General features: G+C 40.7%; 1 long non-coding RNA gene across 1 annotated transcript in view; it reads right to left on the bottom strand.

Moving 5' to 3' along the window:
* Nucleotides 1-2,144: 2,144 nt before the first annotated feature.
* LOC123328500 overlaps nt 2,145-18,541 on the bottom strand; it is a 98,665-nt gene continuing 82,268 nt past the window's right edge. The window contains exons 2-3 of the long non-coding RNA XR_006543363.2: nt 11,107-11,257; nt 2,145-2,320 (exon numbers count right to left, since the gene is read on the bottom strand). This is a non-coding gene — a long non-coding RNA (uncharacterized LOC123328500). The remainder of the gene's footprint in view (nt 2,321-11,106; nt 11,258-18,541) is intronic.

The raw sequence follows: 18,541 nt of genomic DNA, 5'->3' as shown, positions 1-18,541 counted from the left end.
GGGCTGCCCTATTTTAAATACTATAGCAATCGCCATATTGCAAGCTTTATATCTACTCTTTAAACCTCACTACAACTCAGTGGCAACAATTGTATCAGTATTGCCATTATTATTCCTATTTTACAGATGAGGACACTGAGGCAGAACATGATTTTTGATGCCTACACACCTGACTTCAAAGCCCTAGGGAACTTAATCACTGTGTTACAGGGCCTTCATTAAAACAGTACTGGACATATATTCTAGCTACTCAAAAATTGTGTATCATTTCATTTGGGTTACCTGCCTGAAGAATGGTTGTCTTTTAACATGAAGACTTGCACCTCATAAAAACTCACTTTGCTTAAAAGATAGTATGCTTTGAAAATACTAGAGTGTAGCCAACTATCAAAATTAGAGGTATTAGCAAGCTAAGTTGAACCACCCCTTAACCTTATTGATTACTAAAACAGAAGAAAACAGCAACGTTTCAAGTTTTTTTTTTTCTCTCTTTTCAGAATAATTGGATTCAAATTCACATCTGTAGCATTAAACCAGTGTTTTCAACCTTTTTCTCCCTCCCAATTGTTTAACCTCCATCTACATCTCTGGCATAAATTTGAGCCTTTATTTGTGAATATTCGGATAAGCACTTTGCCTCAAACGGTATTGTTCAGGGCCTGGCATCATTGTTACAGCTGTAATTGTAACTATCAAGACACAGTTCTTTGTAATTAGAAAGTCAAGATGGTATTCAGCAGTATGGCAGCACAGACTTACATTTGTTAGGCTATTAGAAAAAAATGTTTACAGAGAAAACAGTGTCATTGTTTAGTGCTCTTAATTGACCATCTGCCTGGTAAAGAAATGTCCAAAGAAGGATAAATAAGACTATAGTACATTTATTTATTTATTTTCTTTGTGCAGCGAGGAAATTAGGAAAAGCAGCCACAGAGGCAAAGTAGAAATGATGTTGCTGAAACAGGCTGCAAGTGAGATCATGGCATGCATCCATTTCTTGCTTTAATTTCTTTTAGTGTCAAGACAAAGACCTATGGCCTCCCCAAAGTTTATTTAAGAAGCATGTTTTAGATTGCCCCTGAAGTTTTTGGATAATATGGTTCCCACTTTGATTTTCCCCATTTTCTCTTGCTAATCCTCAGGGCACAGCCACTCTGCTCTAACCACTCTGCTTTGTTCCCTGACATGCACTTTCTGCAGATGGAAGCCCCTCCTCTGCATTTGACTTAAGCCAATTCTAATGTACCTTCCCCTCTCTCTTCAAACTATAGATATCTTACCCATTCCTTCAAGAGGTAGGCAAATATCTCTCCACCATCCCAACCCTCATTATCTTTCTCTGACCACAGAGTAAAACAAAAATCACCCCCTCCTCTGAACTGCTATAGCACTTATATTTTCCCATTTACTTGGCAACAGAAGATGACCTGTCTGGAGACATTCTTCTGTTGTGCTGGAACCATTATTCAAATTCAGCATCCTCATATATTTCTATTTTGATTCTCTCCTTAGATTGTGAAGGGCTTGTCCTCAAATCACGTCTTATTCTTCTTTGAATTCCCCCCCAAAATGCCCATCACTTTTTCCTTATTTTGTTATTCAAAAAAACAGAGTAGAAATTGAGATCCTGTGAAATGTCTATCATTTATATTTTGACAAAACCAACCAAACTCAGGCTAATTTGACCCTCGAGACATGTTAAATTTGCCTTCTGTAAATATACTGAGTAACTCTTATGTGCCTAACTCTTACTAAATACTTGGGATGTAGAGAAGAATCCCAGGTGTTAGTCCTCTCACAAGGCTCCTTTCTGGGAAAAAGTCTGCAGTTGAATCATGAGTCTGTGAGAGAGAGGCATAGGGAGAAACAGGAAATTCATGGAAATCAGAAGGTAAGTTTCTTGGAATTTTATTCTAATTGATGAGAATTCATTTTGACAAAACCTTTTCTATAGACACCAAAAACCTTGGTTCACATTTGATGGGCTTGTCCTGCTATTGTGTCATGTTGGCATGACTCTTACAGAAAAGGCTACACCAATTGTTCTCGCCAGGAAGGAAAACAGTATGTGGCACCCAGGACAGAGCTGGTCCCAGATTCTGTAATTTGGGTCCTATCCCATGTCCAAACCACAAAGAGCAGCTGGTCTTGAGGAGATTATCTGTTGTGCTATATGGATGTCCTTCTGCCCAGGGTCTGAATTGAATTTCCTCCCAAGACAACGAGTGACCAGGCTTATGCTCCAGGACGTGTCTCTTCCAGGATCACAGATGGAAGCCCCCATTACAGCCACACACAGATTCACCACAATATGGAAACTCTTCAAGTAGGAAATGGAACAGAAACACAAAATATGACCTGACCCAATACCAAGGAGCTTTTTTTTTTTTTTTTCCTGTCTCAAATTCTAGTGGATAACTCTGCTAGTTATTTCTTCTCTGTAGTTTTTCACCAGCAGGTGTTCTTCAAGACTCACACAAACATCTTTTGTAGTAACTTTTCCGATCCAGTCTCTTTCTAACTTAGTTGTTCTTGGAACATTTTATATACTTTATACATTTGACAGTATTTCCTCACAATGCTTTCACCACTAACTAGCTGTAATTGAACTGACAATGCCTTGAGTGTAAATTACTAGTGTAGTTTTTTTTAACAGTTATAAATTTAATGTACACATTTCATAGAATGGGATATCACAGAAGCCTTAATCTAACTATGTACAGAAACTAATTTTTTGTGGGTTTTAAAATTTTGCTTTTATTTTATAATAGAATATAGTTGATTAACAATGTTGTGTTAGTTTCAGGTATACAGCAAAGCGATTCACTTATACATATATGTGTATAAGTAAACGTGCTCAGTTGTGTCTGACTTTTTGTGACCCCATGGACTGTAGGCCTCCAGGCTCCTCTGTCCATAGTATTTTCTGGGCAAAAATACTGAAGTGGGTTGCCATTTCCTCCTCCAAGTTATCTTCCCAATCCAGGGGTCGAAACCATGTCTCTTATGTCTCCTGCATTTACAGGCAGGTTCTTTACCGCTAGTGCCATCTGGGAAGCCCCAAATACACTGTATATATAGGTTTCTATTTTCCTTGTGCTCTATTGTCTCAAGCTGTTAAAAGCCACAGGGCTTTTTCTCTTGCTGTACCTCCCTGCAACTTTTTTTTTCCCCAGGATGACCTCACAGCTCACTTCCTTTTCTAGATTAGATTTCTGTTCACGTTCTGCCTTACCATTGAACTCTTCTCAATTTCCTTATATAAAGAATAACCCGCACTCCAAACCTGACCTATCCTGTATCCCCTACACTACTTAATATTTCCATAGCTATTAGCATCACTATAGCTGTTAAATTGTCTTCCCCTTCCAGATTTAAGCTCAATAAAGCAGAGGATTTAATTTTTTTCTCCCACTAGTGTATCTCTCAGAGAAGGCAATGGCACCCCACTCCAGTACTCTTGCCTGGAAAATCCCATGGATGGAGGAGCCTGGTAGGCTGCAGTCCTTGGAGTCGCTAAAAGTCGAACATGACTGAATGACTTCACTTTCACTTTTCACTTTCCTGCATTGGAGAAGGAAATGGCAACCCACTCCAGTGTTCTTGCCTGGAGAATCCCAGGGATGGGGGAGCCTGTTGGGCTGCTGTCTATGGGGTCGCACAGAGTCGGACGTGACTGAAGCAACTTAGCAGCAGCAGCAGTGTATCTCTAGTGTATGCCCTAGTGTATCCACTAGGGCACTTTGTAGATGCTCAATAAGTATTCACTTAATAAACAAACCCATTTTCTTTCTTTCTTTTTTTTGTGTCAAAATTGAGGTGTGCTTTAGGTATAAAATACACATTAGATTTCAAAGACAGTACAAAAGAAAAATGTAAAACATGTCATTAATTTTACATTGATAACAAATTGACATACTCATATTTTGGATATAGTGTTAGGTTAAATAAAATATATGATGAAAATAAAATTCAACTTTCTTTTTTACTTTTTAAAAACTTGGCTACTTGGAAATCTTTAAACTATACATACGGCTCACATTACATTTCTTTTGGATAGCGCTGCTCTAAACCATTGGTTCTCAAAATGTGGACCCTTCAGTTCAGTTCAGTTCAGTCGCTCAGTCATTCCGACTCTTTGTGACCCCAGGAATCGCAGCACCCCAGGCCTCCCTGTCCATCACCAACTCCTGGAGTTCACTCAGACTCACGTCCATCGAGTCAGTGATGCCATCCAGCCATCTCATCCTCTGCCGTCCCCATCTCCTCCTGCCCCCAATCCCTCCCAGCATCAGAGTCTTTTCCAATGAGTCAACTCTTCACTTGAGGTGGCCAAACTATCGGAGTTTCAGCTTCAGCATCAGTCCTTCCAATGAACACCCAGGACTGATCTTTAGGATGGACTGGTTGGATTTCCTTGCAAACAAACCCATTTTCTAAGATCCTTGGCTAGTGTCTACAGTGACAGCATAAAATATAGAGTTCTATACAATTCCTGGGCTTTGAATCCCATATGGGTCATTCAGCCACCATGAGACCATGAGCAAGTCGATTCCACTCTCTGTGCCTGACTCCTTAACCGCAGAATGGGGATGACAGCATGTCCCTCTTTGGAGTGGTGGTGAGGTTATGAGGAGAGAGGCGGGAAAGTACTAGAGTGTTGTCTACCACAGCTAGCATCCTGCACATGGGCATGGTTTTCTCCTCTTTCCTTTGTTCTGTTTTTTGCCTCTCCTTTCCTATTAATTTCTTTCTCCCATCATTCTCCCTTTTTCTCTCCCTTTTCCCTCCTTTTTATCTTCCTTTTTTTTGCTCTTTCTTCCCCACATTTCCTGACTTTCTGTCCTTCATTTTGCATGTGTCTCAGTATCCGGTCCCATCACTTCATGGGAAATAGATGGGGAAACAGTGGAAACAGCGTCAACTTTATTTTTTGGGGCTCCAAAATCACTGCAGATGGTGACTGCAGCCATGAAATTAAAAGACGCTTACTCCTTGGAAGGAAAGTTATGACCAACCTAGATAGCATATTCAAAAGCAGAGACATTACTTTGCCAACAAAGGTTCATCTAGTCAAGGCTATGGTTTTTCCTGTGGTCATGTATGGATGTGAGAGTTGGACTGTGAAGAAGGCTGAGCACCAAAGAATTGATGCCTTTGAACTGTGGTGTTGGAGAAGACTCTTGAGAGTCCCTTGGGCTGCAAGGAGATCAGCCCTGGGATTTCTTTGGAAGGAATGATGCTAAAGCTGAAACTCCAGTCCTTTGGCCACCTCATGCGAAGAGTTGACTCATTGGAAAAGACTCTGATGCTGGGAGGGATTGGGGGCAGGAGGAGAAGGGGACGACAGAGGATGAGATGGCTGGATGGCATCACTGACTCGATGGACGTGAGTCTGAGTGAACTCTGGGACTTGGTGATGGACAGGGAGGCCTGGTGTGCTGCGATTCCTGGGGTCGCAAAGAGTCGGACACAACTGAGTGACTGAACTGAACTGAACTGAACAGTAGTACTCTGAATAAAGAAAAGTAGTATTTTCTTTCTCTCTCACACACAGACTCTATTCCTTACTTCTTTTCAGAAGGGTTTCTATGAACCATACCCCATTTATTCAGCATATCTTGATGAATATGTTTGCCTTTATTGTTACTTTACCAGCTGAAACTTTCTGCAGTCCCTTAATTTTTCTCAAGTATCTTAAGAATCACATTGTATAATCCTGCTTCTGAGGCATTCCTCTATGGGGCTGTTATCCTTTGTATCCTTGTATGCACTGCCAATAGCACAGAGTCTAAAGAGATATATGAAACACCAGAACCTACACATGAATTTGGGCAGAGGTTATCATTGCAATAATCATGGGGAATATTTAACTCATAGGATTTCATCATTGTGGTAATTTTAGCCAAAATAGAAGCCCTTACTTTCTTGGGCTATGGAAAGGCATTATTTCCTATATTTTTTAGTTACAAAAAGAAATGTAAAAAGGCAAAATAGTTGTCTGAGGAGGCTTTACAAATAGCTGAGAAAGCAGCAAAGGCAAAGGAGAAAAGGAAAGATATACCTATTAGAATGCAGAATTCCAAAGAATACCAAGAGAGATAAGAAAGCTTTCTTAAGTGAACAATGCAAAGAAACAGAGGAAAACAACAGAATTGGAAAGACTAGAGATCTCTCAAGAAAATTAAAATTCCAAGGGAACGTTTCATGCAAAGATGGGCACAATGAAGAACAGAAATGGTACAGACCTAACAGAAGCAGAAGAGATTAAGAAAAGGTGGCAAGAATACACAGAAGAACTATACAGAAAAGATCTTAATGATGCAGATAATCATGATGGTGTGATCTCTCATCTAGAGCCAGACATCCTAGAGTGTAAAATCAAATGGGCCTTAGGAAGCATCATGAAAAACAAAGCTACTGGAAGTCATGGAATTACAGCTGAGCTATTTCAAATCCTAAAAGAAGATGCTGTTAAAGTGCTGCACTCAATATGCCAGCAAATTTGGAAAACTCAACAGTGGCTACAAGACCGGAAAAGATCAGTTTTAATTTCAATCTCAAAGAAGGGCAATGCCAAAGAATGTTCAAATTACCACAAAACTGCACACAGTCCACATGCTAGCAAGGTAATGCTCAAAATACTTCAAGCTAGGCTTCAATAGTACATGAACTGAGAAATTCCAGATGTTCAAGCTGGATTTAGAAGAGGCAAAGGAACCAGAGATCAAATTGCCAACATCTGCTGGATCATAGAAAAGCAAGAGAATTCCATAAAAAACATCTGCTTCATTGACTTGGCTAAAGCCTTTGACTGTGTGAATCACAACAAACTGTGGAAAATACTTAGAGATGGGAATACCAGACCACCTGACCTGCCTCCTGAGAAGCCTGTATGCAGGTCAAGGAGTAACAGTTAGAACTGGACATGGAACAAAGGACTAGTTCAAAATTGGGAAAGGAGTATATCAAGGTTGTATACTGTTACCCTGCTTATTTAATTTATATGCAGAGTACATCATGGGAAATACTGGTCTGGATGAGTTACAAGCTGGAATCAAGATTGCTGGGAGAAATATCAATAACCTCAGATATGGAGGGGTTTCCCTAATAGCAGTTGGTAAAGAATCTGCCTGAAATGCAGAAGACCTGGGTTTGATCCCTAGGTTGGAAGATGCCCTAGAGAAGGGAAAGGCTACCTACTTCAGTATTCTGGCCTGGAGAATTCCAAAATCACTGGGGACAGTGAGTGCAGCCATGAAATTAAAAGATGCTTGCTCCTTGGGGGAAAAAAAAGTTATAACAAACCTAGACAGTGTATTAAAAAGCAGAGACATCATTTTGCTGACAAAGGTCCATATAGTCAAAGCTATGGTTTTTCCAGTAGTCATGTACAGATGTGAGAGTTGCACCATAAAGAAGCTAAGTGCCAAAGAATTGATGCTGTTGAACTATGGTGCTGGAGAAGACTCTTCAGAGTCCCATGGATAGCAAAGAGATCCAACCAGTCAATCCTAAGGGAAATGAACCCTGAATATTCATTGGAAGGACTGATGCTGAAGCTCCAACACTTTGGCCAACTGATGAGAAGAGCCAACTCATTGGAAAAGACCCTGATGCTGGGAAAGATTGAGGGCAGGAAGAGAAGAGGGCAACAGAGGATGAGATAGTTGGATGGCATCAGCTACTCAATACACATGCTGCTGCTGCTGCTGCTGCTGCTAAGTCGCTTCAGTTGTGTCTGACTCAGCGCAACCCCAGACGGCAGCCCACCAGGCTTGCCCGTCCCTGGGATTCTCCAGGCAAGAACGCTGGAGTGGGTTGCCATTTCCTTCTCCAATGCATTAAAGTGAAAAGTGAAAGTGAAGTCTCTCAATCATGTCTGACTCCTAGCGACCCCATGGACTGCAGCCCGCCAGGCTCCCCCATCCATGGGATTTGCCAGGCAAGAGTACTGGAGTGGCCATTCGAGTGGCACGAAATGGTACCGCATTGTGGTTTTGATTTGCATTATCTCACTGTTGGTAGGAATGCAAACTAGTATAGCCACTATGGAGAACAGTGTGGAGATTCCTTTAAAAACTGGAAATAGAACTGCCTTATGACCCAGCAATCCCACTGCTGGGCATACACACTGAGGAAACCAGAATTGAAAGAGACACATGTACCCCAATGTTCATCGCAGCACTGTTTATAATAGCCAGGACATGGAAGCAACCTAGATGTCCATCAGCAGATGAATAGACAAGAAAGCTGTGGTACATATACACAATGGAGTATTACTCAGCCATTAAAAAGAATACATTTGAATCAGTTCTAATGAGGTGGATGAAACTGGAGCCTATTATACAGAGTGAAGTAAGCCAGAAAGAAAAACACCAATACAGTATCCTGCTGCTGCTGCTGCTAAGTTGCTTCAGTTGTGTCCAACTCTGTGCGACCCCTGAGACGGCAGCATTCCAGGTTCCCCCATCCCTGGCATTCTCCAGGCAAGAATACTGGAGTGGGTTGCCATTTCCTTCTCCAGTGCATGAAAGTGAAAAGTGAAAGTGAAGTTGCTCAGTTGTGTCCGACTCTGAGCGACCCAATAGACTGCAGCCTACCAGGCTCCTCCATCTATGGGATTTTCCAGGCAAGAGTACTGGAGTGGGATGATGCATATATATGGAATTTAGAAAGATGGTAACAATAACCCTGTATACGAGACAGCAAAAGAGACACTGATGTATAGAACAGTCTTTTGGACTCTGTGGGAGAGGGAGAGGGTGGGATGATTTGGGAGAATGACATTGAAACATGTATAATATCATATACGAAACGAGTCACCAGTCCAGGTTCGATGCACGATACTGGATGCTTGGGGCTGGTGCACTGGGACGACCCAGAGGGATGGTATGGGGAGGGAGGAGGGAGGAGGGTTCAGGATGGGGAACACGTGTACACTTTTGGCGGATTCATGTTGATATATGGCAAAACCAATACAATATTGTAAAGTTAAAAAATAAAAAAAAATAAATAAATGTTCTTCAAATTTGAAAAAAAAAAAAAAAAAAGAGTACTGGAGTAGGTTGCCATTGCCTTCTCTGCAATACACGAGTTCAAGCAATCTCTGGAAGATAGTGAAGGACACGGAAGCCTAGCATGCTGCATGCAGTCCATGGAGTTGCAAAGAGTTGGACATGACTGAGCTACTGAACAACATCAAATTGTTAGAAAACAGAAACAAATTTAAGCCACAGATTACCCCACAGTGGCATCTAAATGCAGGAACTTTGGTCCTCAGAACAATGGCTTGAAAATGGCAGATACTAGTCTTACTTATGGTTACACAGAAGTTCAGTTACATTGTCTTATCCACATAGAAGGGGGTTTGTCAATCTCAGGGAACAAAAGGTACAGTAACGAGTCATCTAGGTCTGCTATTGTGACTTAATGATGTTTCAGTGATTGCTGTGGCATCTCCAAATATGTTCTGTGAGCCTGGCAAGAAGATGGAGGAAGTAAAAGACACAGTGACAACAGATTTCTGCTTAAACATATTGACCAGTAGGGGGTCCTATGGCTCTCCTTGCTATAACAGAGACTGAGAACGAAGTGCTTTTTCTCCCATCTCTGTAACAGAGGCTGATATAAAGGAAGGTTGTTGAGATGGATAGTGGGATAGTGAACTGACAACATCGATAACAAAAATATTTGTAAATAAGTAAGATCGTTTTTTTTAAAAATGAGGTTGACTTTTAAGGGCTAAAAGATGATATATTTCAAGTCCTCTCTCCTGCCAGAAAGAAAACCACCATGATCAAGAGTTCAGCAGTTCTTTTAAGTAAGTGCAATACTAAGACCAGAACCTAAGTCAGCTGCCTGTCAGTTCTGCCCCCTTTCACAATAACTAAGATGACAGCCACCTCCTGGTCCATCACAATTCCCACATTCCTAATGGATGAAGTAGGGAGTCAGAGGTGCCCCTTCAGGAAGCCACTGTGGTTCCATCTTCCCAAAGGCATGCTTGTTGCAGGGCTCTCTGCTTTTGACATAAAAAAAAAATAGATGAATAGACTGAAGCTCAGAAAAGTTAAGATATTTTGTGGCCAAATCACACAAGTAAAATAGGTAAAATGCTAAGTCGCTTCAGTCGTGTCCGACTGTGCAACCCCGTAGACGGCAGCCCACCAGGCTCCCCCATCCCTGGGATTCTCCAGGCAAGAACACTGGAGTGGGTTGCCATTTCCTTCTCCAATGCATGAAAGTGAAAAGTAAAAGTGAAGTCGCTCAGTCATATCCAACTCTTAGTGACCCATGGACTGCAGCCTACCAGGCTCCTCTGTTCATGGGATTTTCCAGGCAAGAGTACTGGAGTGGGTTGCCATTGCCTTCTCCAAATAGGTAAAAACAGGATTTAAATTCAAAAGTTTTTTGATGCACAAATGCTAAATTGCAAAAAATGAACAAACAAAAAAATATCATACTATATCAGAGAACATATAATATATGAAACAAAATTGTAGGCTTTTCATTGCTTCATTTTAATAATCAGTTTTTATAATTTACTTAGAAATATGAAAGACTTATTTTTATAGACCATTATTATTTATTTAAACTTCTTATTTAACTCAAGGACTCATTTTTTCCAAAACAAACATATATGACATCATATAGATGACACCACACTGATCAGCAAATATGCCTTTTTTTCCTTCATAATCAAATGAAACAACTAATCTGGGCTTTTAGCCTGAGTATGCTCTAGGGCTGAGCAAATTGGAGGAAGAAACATGGCTCTGCCTTCCTACCTACTTTCTCTAATCTCATCTCATCCACACTGGGGAAGGTAGTCAAGCTACAGGTCCAAAATAAGTCGAACTCTACTGTAGGGCTTTACAAGCATCAAAATATATGTACCTCCCTCTAGAACCTCCTTAATTTGCAGATTCCAATCAGTAGGTCTGGGGTAGGGTCTCAAGATTCCATATTTCTAATATGCCCCCATGTGACACCAACGCTACCAGTCCCATGACCACACTTTGAGTATTAAGGATTTACAGACAAAACACTGGTTTGGTGCTAGGCTTGCCTCCCCACCCACCCTGGGTATAGTCAGTGCCTTACCTTACCAACCACTGCTGCCGCCAAGACTGACTGCCGAGAGTCACCTCCCTGGACTGCAGGTGTCTGTGCCAACCTCGGTGAATGAGTTCAGTATATTAAATGGTCAGGATGTTCTTCTCATAAAATGATCACATTGACTTTAAATTGATGACTGTGGGCAAAGGAAGCATGTTCTTCAGATATTAGACCAGAAGAAATTAATCACCAGGTACTAGACAGCATAGCCCAAGGGCTAGCGCTCTGCCAGGTGGCATGGGCTGAAGACTTCCTGAGGAAGGAGCAGGGCTTCATGCTCGCTTTCACTGCTGGCTCACAGGTACACCACCACTGCATAAAGAATTCTGCTTTTCAATGACTCATGTCTAGTCAAGCTTGTTATCTCATGGTTCCCTCAGAGCACAGTGTCCATCTCCTGTGGTGTGTTTTTGCTCATCTAAAATACACCTTCTAAATATGATTTTTATCTACATCCCTTCCATCCTAAGTCACCTTTCTACTAAATTCAAGAAGTCCTGAATTCCTTTACTGTTTACTATTAGATCCTCAGCTCTAGCACAGATCTAGATACATACATATCAGGCACTGAATGAGTATTTGTGGAATAAAGAAACCTATAAATGAATGACAAGAAAGTGCCATATTTTGGTATCTACAACATATGGACCCACTGAGTCTTAATTCTCTGCTGTAATCTTCAAAGTCTTCCAGTAAATTGCAGAAACAAGAAATGGATTTAAAATTCAACATGGATTCCAAATAATTGATCCAAATGTAAAACAGGAATAGTTAAGTTGAGGAACCCTTAAATCCTGTCTGTGCACTAACACAAAATTATTTATTTTGTATTAGCCATCATATTAAGCCATTATAATCTTCTCTTTTAATCCCTACAAAAGTCCAACAAGATTGGGTCACCACATCATGACCATATATGGTTAGGAAACTATAGACCATTGAGAGCCTATTGACAATGGAACACGAAATTCAAACAAGGCCAGTTTACACGTGCTGTCCCTGAGCATCTCCTCTAGTACCCTGCCCACTGCTCAGCATCCCCCAGGGCACCTCATGTGCCATTACACTTGTATACAGATAATACCTGAAAGAAGAATGAAGGAGGGCTTTCCAGAGGGCTAGTGTATAAATTCTCATTCATAATGCCTCATTAAGATCACCTATCCTGGTCACCTTGGGTTTTCAACAGAAGTGGAATTTCTGTCTGTCTAACCATCCATCAGATGCTCACACATCCCCTAAAAATTATCATACCTAGTAGCCCTTGCAAACAGCCAGAGAGGCAATTTCACCATCACATACTTTTAATCTCTTCTGAGGAGATTCAGGGAAGCCAAAAACATAACAGAAGTATGAAATCAAGAGTTATTTAAAGTATCAATGACCAGATAGCTCTGATGTTCTTCCTTTCTGGAAGCCTGGATGCAGAACGGAGAAGACACAATGCCCCAGAACTCAGCTCACACCAGGGGGGTCAGGGCTTTGCCTCTGCTGTTCCCTCTGCCAGGAATGCTCTTCCCTCAGTGACCCCCAGGATCTGGATAGATCCCTTACTGTATTCAGGCACCTGCTCAAATGTCACCTCATTCAACAACCCTTTCCTCACCTAAAAGAAGGCTCCTTACTCACTTTGCTTTCTTCAAAGCCCTCATTACCATGTGAAATAGCATAACTTGTAAGCACCCGTGTTCTCCCCACTAGAATGACACGTTTCTGAGCTGGGACCAGAGTTGCATTGTTCACCCCTGATTTCCAGCACACAGGTTAGTGGTCAGCTTTTCATAGATGCCCCCAAAATATCCATTGAGTAAATATAGGATATTGGGTTGGCCAAAAAGTTCATTTGGGGTTTTCTGTATCATCTTATGGGAAAACCTGAATGAACATTTTGGCCAATCAAATATGTTAAACATAATACCTACATTCCAATAAGCAAGGTGGCCATTCCACCCACGTAGTGAAGGCTACTAGCTTCTTCATTATTCTCTCCAAGATATACTTGGCTTTCCAATAGCCCTGCCTTTCCTTATTTCTACCTCACCCCATATTGGACATCTTCCAATGGGGAGGGGTTCATCTTCTGGTGTCATATCTTTTTGCCTCTTCATACTATTCATGGGATTCTCACGGCAAGAATACTGGAGTAGTTTTCCATTTTCTCCCCCAGTGGACAATGTTTTTCAGAACTCTCCACTGTGACCTGTCTATCTTAGGTGGCCCTGCACAGCATGGCTCATAGCTTCATTGACTTATGCAAGCCCTTTTGTCACGACAAGGCTATGATCCATGAAGAGGCATCCCATATTTATGTTAGATTAGATAAATCAAATCCCTTATGATATACATTGGAAGTGACAAATAAATTCAAAGAATTAGATCTGATAGACGAGTACCTGAAGAATTATGGAAGGAGGTGTGTAACATTGTATGAGAGGTGTTGACCAAAACCATCCCCAAGAAAAAGATAGGCAACAAGACAAAATGGTTTTCTCAGAAGGCCTTACAAACACTGAGAAAAGAAGAGGAGTGAAAGGCAAAAGAGAAAAGGAAAGATATACCCATCCGAACGCAGAGTTCCAAAGAATAGAAAGGAGAGATAAGAAAAAGTCCCCTTAAGAGAACAATGCAAAGAAACAGAGGGAAACAGTAGAATGAAAAAGACTAGAGAACTCATCAAGAAAATTAGAGGTACCAAGGGAATATTCCCACAGATGGGCACAAGAAAGGACAGAAAAGGTATGGACCAAAAAAGGTGGAAAGAATACACAGAAGAACTGTACAGAAAAGGTCCTAATAACCCAGATACCCACGATGGTATGACCACTCACCTAGAGTCAGACATCCTGAAGTGCAAAGTCAAGTAGGCCTTAAGAAGGATTACTACAAACAAAGCTAGTGGAGGTGATTGAGTTCCAGCCAAGCTATTTCAAATCCTCATATTGCTGCACTCAATATGCCAGCAAATTAGGAAAACTCAGCAGTGGCCACAGGACTGGAAAAGGTCAGTTTTCATTCCAATCCCAAAGAAAGGCAATGCCAAAGAATGTTCAAGCTACTGCATAATTGCTTTCATTTCACATGCTAGAAAGGTAATGCTCAAAATCCTTCAAGCTAGGCTTCAACCATTTGTGAACCAAGAACTTTCAGATATACAAAATGGACTTTAAAAAGGCAGAGGAACTAGAGATCAAATTGCCAACATTCACTGGATCATAGAAAAAGGAAAAGAATTCCAGAAAAACATCTACTTTTTTTTCGTTGACTACACTAAAGCCTTTGACTGTGCAGATCACAATAAACTGTTGAAAATTCTTTTTTTTTTAAATTTATTTATTTTTTAACTGAAGGATAATTGCTTTAGAAAATTTTGTTGTTTTCTGTCAAACATCAACATGAATCAGCCATAGGTGTACATATGTTCCCTCCCTCCCATCTCCTTCCCCTTCCTATCCCTCTAGGTTGATACAGAGCCCCTGTTTGAGTTCCCTGAGACATACAGCAAATGCCCATTGGCTATCTATTTTACATATGGTAATGTAAGTTTCCATGTTAAAGAGCAAGGAATACCAGACTACCTTACCCGACTCCTGAAAAACCTGTATGCAGGTCCAGAAGCAACAGTTAGAATCGGACATGAAACAAAGGACTGGTTCAAAATAGGAAAAGGAGTATATAAAGGCTGTACATAGTCACCCTACCTATTTAACTTATATGAAGAGTATATAATGTGAAATGCCAGGCTAGATGAAGCTCAAGTTGGAATCAAGATTGTCAGGAGAAATATCAATAACCTCATTATGCAGATGATACCACCCTAATGGCAGAATGCATGACAGTGAAAGAGAAGTGAAAAAGCTGGCTTAAAACTCAACACTCAAAATACTAAAATCATGGCATCTCATCCCATCACTTCATGGCAAACAGGTGGGGAAAAAATTGGAAACAGTGGCAGACTTTATTTTCTTAGGCTCCAAAACCATTGCAGATGGTGACTGTAGCCATGAAATTAAAAGACACTTACTCCTTGGAAGAAAAGCTATGACAAACACAGACAGCATATTAAAAAGCAGAGACGTCACTTTGCTGACAAAGCTGCATCTAGTCAAAGCTATGGTATTCCAGTAGTCATGTATGGATGTGAGAGTTGGACCATAGAGAAGGCTGAGCACCAAAGAATTGATGCTTTCAAACTGTGGTGCTGGAGAAGACTCTTGAGAGTCCCCTGGGCAGCTAGGAGACCCAACCCGTCAATCCTAAAGGAAATTAACCCTAAAAATTAATCGTAAGGATTGATGATGAAGCTGAAGCTCCAATACTTTGGCCACCTGATGTGAAGAGCCGACTTATTGGAAAAGACCCTGATGCGGGGAAATATCGAGGGCAGGAAGAGAAGGGGACGACAGAGGATGAGTTGTGTGGATTGCACCACTGACTCAACAGGCATGACTTTGAGCAAACTCTGGGATGGTGAAGAACAGGGAAGCCTGACATGCTGCAGTGCATGGGGTCACAAAGAATAGGACACAACTGAGCAACTAAACAACAACAACAAGATTCCCTTCAGTGCCCCCAACCTTTTCATGGGATGGATTCAGGAAGCTGTTCTGACTTATATAATAGAGTGGCTTAAGATGGGGAAAGGCTCTTTCTATTTTTGCCAGGTGATGGCATAAGATCTTTATTAGGTTAGCGCCTCACAGGAAGCACAAGCCTCTTAGGTAGGTAATCTGTCCAGCTCATCCTGTCACTCTTCAACTTAGTGCCACTCAGTGATGATGTGCTCGAGCTGTCATCTCTATTATCCTTCTGCAATGAAGCAGCCACCTCCTTCCATCTTCAGTTCATTGGGAGTCTAGTTTTGCATCTTCACTTGGATATGTCTGTTATTGCATATGAGAACCCATAAAGGACTAACCATTCAAATCATTATCAGGTATATCTTGCATGAGAGAGAAAAGGAAGTTAATGGCAAATACTACTATTGATTTTCGTGTGATTACAAAATCCAGCAAACTTTATATCAAACAATAATAAAATCTTGTTGGTATCATTTGGGAAAGGTTGCAAGATTTATATACTTGCGTAGTCAAAGCCACATTCACACAATGAAGCACTGCCCCTCCCCCGAATCTCTTTTATCTTCAATATATCTTATTTTAAAGGTACCTGCCCATTTATTGTGGATGACAGACTAATAAAATGAAGTCATTTTAACAAACGCTGTATCAGAATATCCCATCTTCTAATGTGGCAATGTGAAATTTCACCACTGGAGGAAACATTTAACATTCTGACTATTTTAATACTTTTAATAAATATTTGCAATTCCTATGATAAAGCATCCCAGTAGAAAATGCATTTCCTCCAAAATTTATGTGGCTGCTGGCAGGTGGCCATTTTCTAATTTTCTGTCTCACTTACATACATTTATTACAGATTTCTAACTATCTCTTTTTGCTCTTTTACTGGTTTTGGGCATGCTGTTTCCTCTGAGTAGGAATGTGTGTGGTTAAAATTGAGGATAGTAAACTGGAGCTTTCTGGTTTGCAAATTGGAGGGTTGGTCAAAGCCCTTTGGGGAGTCCCTTAACATCTATTTTATTCAGCTCTATAGTACATTTGAATCAAGTCTTCAGATCCACATGGAGTTTGAGAATCCTTTCCCAGTTCCTCAATACAGTGAAAGGTTGGGAACAGGTACGAAGGTAGGTTTGGCAGTGGGGACTGGATCATTATTTAGTTCTATTAAGCTTTGGACTTACTCAAGAAATGCAGTAAGTAGAATCTGTGAAATCCTTGTTATAGAAATAAGCCTTAGAGAGATAGAAATATTCAGGTTAAGTAAACTATATTTTAAATACAAAGGGAAAGGAACTATTTAAGAAAATTTACTGTAAATCTTCTTGAAGAAGGAAAAAAAACACACTTAAAACTTTGTCATCCCCTCCTTCATGTATATTTCAACTCTGTTAAATATCCCCATGTAAAATACGTTCGTATAAACTCAAACATTTCACAACAAAACTTATGATTCCTGCTACTTCCTATTCCCTACCTTCTGAGGACTCAAAGTTGCATCCTTTACTTGCATTCTGGGTCTTACTTAAAGTTATTGCCAATCTCTAATCACACAGAAGTACGAGTCTTAGGCACTTTCTTTTTATATTATCCAAAGTTTTGATCATCCTACCTATTCAACATCTCTTGATTTATTTCTTCCTTCAATTCCTACTGATGCTGCCCTGGCTTAAGTGCATATTATTGTTGAGGACCATTATATTTAATGAATCACTATCATAAGCAATTCATTATCTCATTTAAGGCTTCCAACAGTTCAAGAGTTATCCCCATTTTATAGACAAAGAGAAAGGCAGAAATTCTGGGATGTTCCCAAGGTTATTCAGCCAGGAGATCTTAGAGCTGAGATTTAAACCCTGACAGCCTGATGCCAGAAATGAAGCTCTGAATTCCTAGGCTCCACTCTGCTCTTGTAAAAGTTTAATAATTGTTCTCCCTATTTTCTTCATCTTATCTCTCCTATTCCTCTTTTACATAGCTGCCAAAGACTATTTATAAAAGAGGGTTCATGTCATAACCTACAAAACCTCTGATGGTGCCCTAATGCCCATCATTTATTCATTCAATGGTTCATTCATCATTCATTCTTTTATTTCATCTACATGACAAATATTTGTGGACTACACATTATATATGAAGCACAGTTTAGGAACTGGGGCTTTTACAAGGCTAAAAATTGTCCAGAGTTCTTGCCCAGGGATAGAAAGTAAGGAAATGGTGATCTGACACAAGCTTGGGTGGTGGCAAGTGCTTTGAAGAAAGAAAATGCAGAGAAAAGAAAACAGAGGGAGAGGATTTGCTGCTTTAGACAAGAGAGTCAGGGAAAGCCTCTGTAATGAGCACCATGTCAGTGTCGTTGTTTAGTCCCTAAGTCGTGTCCAACTCCTTGCATCCCAAAGGACTGCAGTACTCCAGGCTTCCCTATCCTTCACTATCTCCCAGAGTTAGCTCAAACTTATGCCCATAGAGTCAGTGATGCCATCCAACCATTTCAACCTCTGTGGCCCCCTTTTCCTCCCGCCTTCAATCTTTCCCAGCATCAGGGTCTTTTCCAGTGAATTGGTTCCATGTTAGTGTAAACTCAAGTAAAAGGAAGGAAGATGCCAGGCCAAGGGGGAAGAGCATTCATGAAAAGTGAAAAGCAAATGCATAGTCCTGAAGCAAGTCTATGCTGAGCGTGTTCATAAGCAGCAGGAAAGCCAGAGTGACTGGAGCCAGAAGAGAGTGCAGAAGGGGGAGAGACTTAAGGGAGGTGGAGGCTCTGTAGACCAGAGTTGTTTCTTTAGAATAATATTCCCTTTCCTTTCACTCATGAACCTATATTTCCAGCTTCTCTGAAAAGG

Source organism: Bubalus bubalis, chromosome 12 (assembly GCF_019923935.1).
Source record: "Bubalus bubalis isolate 160015118507 breed Murrah chromosome 12, NDDB_SH_1, whole genome shotgun sequence".
NCBI classification, from domain to species: domain Eukaryota; kingdom Metazoa; phylum Chordata; class Mammalia; order Artiodactyla; family Bovidae; genus Bubalus; species Bubalus bubalis.
This window is presented reverse-complemented; position numbering and strand designations above follow the sequence as displayed.